The sequence below is a fragment of the Heteronotia binoei genome, chromosome 3, assembly GCF_032191835.1.
Source record: "Heteronotia binoei isolate CCM8104 ecotype False Entrance Well chromosome 3, APGP_CSIRO_Hbin_v1, whole genome shotgun sequence".
Classification (NCBI taxonomy): Eukaryota; Metazoa; Chordata; class Lepidosauria; order Squamata; family Gekkonidae; genus Heteronotia; species Heteronotia binoei.
The window spans coordinates 16,883,312-16,886,958 of record NC_083225.1 but is presented as its reverse complement, the minus strand read 5'-3'; the positions used below and the strand labels follow the sequence as shown (position 1 = coordinate 16,886,958).

The window sequence follows — 3,647 nt, the reverse complement described above, 5'->3', positions numbered from 1 at the left end:
AGGGGAGTGGCTTGGCTTTGTTGAGGGCAGCTTGGTGATGGGAGAGGACGGGGCGACAGTGGTCAGGAGCCAGAGTCATGCGTTGGGAGGGGGTGCCCAGTGGTGACCCCTAGGCCAGGTGGCACCCTAGACAACTGCCTACTTTGCCTACTCCCACGCACCAGGAGGATGTTGTTGCAGTCATCCTGCATGTGGGCTTCCGAGAGGCAGCTGGTCAGCCACTGTGGGAACCACATGGCACGGCTCTTCTGATCTGGCATGGCTCTTAAGAACATAAGAGAAGCCATGTTGGGTCAGGCCAATGGCCCATCCAGTCCAATACTCTGTATCACACAGTGGCATATATATATACACACACACACTGTGGCTAATAGCCACTGATAGACCTCTGCTCCATATTTTTATCCAATCCCCTCTTGAAGCTGGCTATGCTTGTGGCCGCCACTACCTGCTGTGGCAGTGAATTCCACATGTCAATCACCCTTTGGGTGAAGAAGTACTTGCTTTTATCCATTTTAACCTGACTGCTCAGCAATTTCATTGAATGCCCACAAGTTCTTGTATTGTGAGAAAGGGAGAAAAGGACTTCTTTCTCTGCTTTCTCCATCCCATGTGTAATCTTGTAAACCTCTATCATGTCACCCCGCAGTCGATGTTTCTCCAAGCTAAAGAGCCCCAAGCGTTTTAACCTTACTTCATAGGGAAAGTGTTCCAAACCTTTAATCATTCTAGTTGCCTTTTTCTGCACTTTTTCCAATGTTATAATATCCTTTTTGAGGTGCGGTGACCAGAATTGTACACAGTATTCCAAATGATACCACACCATCGATTTATACAGGGGCATTATGATACTGGCTGATTTGTTTTCAATTCCCTTCCTAATCATTCCCAGCATGGCGCTGGCCTTTTTTATTGCAATCGCACACTGTCTTGACATTTTCAGTGAGTTATCTACCATGACTCCAAGATCTCTCTCTTTGTCAGTCTCTGCCAGTTCACAACCCATCAACTTGTATTTGTAGCTGGGATTCTTGGCCCTGACGTGCATTACTTTGCACTTGGCCACATTGAACCGCATCTGCCATGTTGACGCCCATTCACCCAGCCTCAACAGATCCCTTTGGAGTGTCTCACAATCCTCTCTGGTTCTCACCACCCTGAGCAATTTAGTGTCATCTGCAAACTTGGCTCTTCTTTTGTTCCTATGAATCTGCGAAAGAGCTGCCCTTTGTGCTGCGTCGTTTGCTCAGCCGTTGTGTCCTAGCATTTACACTTAGCTGATATCCTGCTTCCTCTAGAAGCAGGCAGCTCTAAGTCTGATAGCAGTGCAAAAAATTAAAAAAAAAGAAACTGAAAACGAGTGCTATGCTTTAAAAGTTTCTACTCAGTTCTGTCAGTCATTATGACCTGGTGCTTTCCCCTGCTTTCTCTACGTTTCTCTAGGGTTGCCACCGAACTCTAAGATGCGAAACTTTTGCAATTCTGTATGCTGCTTGCGACAGCTCTCAGCGAAGAAGGGGAAATGAGAGTGGATGGCGTCGCCACAGCAACGTGTTGCTAAACAACTGGCTCGGGATGTTCAGTGAGGTTTTAACTTTCCAGCCAGCTGAGAGAGTGCCATGGAGACGACAGCAGCAACTATATCTGTTGCCAGAGGCGACTGACATTAATATATATTTCTTGACTTCTCTCTTTCTTCCCATTGTACACTTTGTGGCCCGGTTCAGCTGGACGGCTTCCTGTGCAGAAACCTTGCAATAGGGATTGCGCTTGAACATCTGGCTGGATCCTGCCCTATAAGGAACGGAATCACCAAGGCAAGCAAGGGGACCTAAGGATTTGTTCCGTGCCCTCACCATTAACTTCAGTGGTGCACAGATCTCATTCGCTGTGGTGCAGAATTGATTTCTTTTTGTATCTGTGTTTCCTAGAATCGTAGAGTTGAAAGGGACCTCCAGGGTCATTTAGTCCAACCCTTGCACAATGCAGGAAGCTCACAAACACCTAACCCTAAATTCACAGGTTCCTCATTGCTGTCAGATGGCCAGTTAGCCTCTGTTTAAGAACCTCCAAGGGAGGAGAGCCCACCACCTCCCGAAGAAGCCTGTTCCACTGAAGTATCACTCTAACTGTCAGGAAGTTCTTTCTAATATTGAGCCAGAAACTCTTTTGATTTAATTTCAACCCTTTGGTTCTGGTCCTACCCTCTGGGGCCCCCTGAAAACAATTCCACACCATCCTCTAGATGACAGCCCTTCAAGTACTTAAAGATGGCGATCATATCACCTCTCAGCCGCCTCCTCTCCAGGCTAAACATGCCCAGCTCCTTCAACCTTTCTTCATAAAGCAGCTTCATGCTCTCATGCTGTCCATTAAGGGGCATAGAAGAAGATCATTCGCTTGGTATGCAGATGGTCTCGGGTTCTGGGGCCACAGAAAACAATCCCACATCATCCTCTCTATAGGACAGCCCTTCAAGTACTTGCAGATGGTGATCCTATCACCTCTCAGCCGCCTCCTCTCCAGGCTAAACATGCCCAACTCCTTCAGCCTTCCTTCATCGGACTTGGTCTCCAGTTTGTGTGTGAGAGTCTTATTTTAAAACATGGCATTGTAACCATTGGCATTAATTGGGCATAGTAAAAAACACAAGCCAATGCTTGAACATATGAAGCTGCCTTATACTGAATCAGACCTTTGGTCCATCAAAGTCAGTATTGTCTTCTCAGACTGGCAGCGGCTCTCCAGGGTCTCAAGCTGTGGTTTTTTTTCACACCTATTTGCCTGGACCCTTTTTTGGAGGTGCCAGGGGTATAACCTGGGACCTTCTGCTTCCCAAGCAGATGCTCTACCACTGAGCCACCCTCCCTCCCCAAAACTTCACCATCTTCAAGTACTTGAAGGGTTGTCATATAGAGGATGAACATATGAAGCTGCCTTATACTGAATCAGACCCTGGGTCCCTCAAAGTCAGTATTGTCTTCTCAGACTGGCAGCGGCTCTCCAGGGTCTCAAGCTGAGGTTTTCCACACCTATTTGCCTGGACCCTTTTTTGGAGATGCCAGGGGTATAACCTGGGACCTTCTGCTTCCCAAGCAGATGCTCTACCACTGAGCTACCGTCCCTCCCCTTTAGTGGCTCTCCGGGGTCTCAAGCTGAGGTTTTTCATGCCTACTTGCCTGGACCCTTTTTTGGAGATGCCAAGGGTATAACCTGGGACCTTCTGCTTCCCAAGCAGATGCTCTACCACTGAGCTACCGTCCCTCCCCTTTAGTGGCTCTCCGGGGTCTCAAGCTGAGGTTTTTCATGCCTACTTGCCTGGACCCTTTTTAGTTGGAGATGCCGGGGATTGAACCTGGGACCTTCTGCTTCCGAAGCAGATGCTCTACCATTGAGCCACCGTCCCTCTCCTTCTTCAATTAGGGTTGCCAAGTCCCCCAGCCACTAGCAAGTGATGGTGAGTAGGGTTGCCAGATCCTGGTTGAGAAACTCCTAGAGATTTGGGAATGGAGCCTGGGAAGAATTTGGGGCCTCAGTGGGGTAAAATGCAATAGAATCCACTTTCCAAACACCCATTTTCTCCAGGGAAACTGATCTCTATAGTCTGGAGATGAGCTATAATTCTGGGGGAATCCCCAGGTCCCACC

General features: G+C 48.2%; 1 non-coding gene across 1 annotated transcript; it reads right to left on the bottom strand.

Moving 5' to 3' along the window:
• Positions 1 to 3,334: 3,334 nt before the first annotated feature.
• Positions 3,335 to 3,401, bottom strand: TRNAP-CGG (transfer RNA proline (anticodon CGG)). Its single transcript has one exon. It is a non-coding gene; the product is annotated as a tRNA-Pro (tRNA).
• Between the last annotated feature and the right edge of the window lie 246 nt (positions 3,402 to 3,647).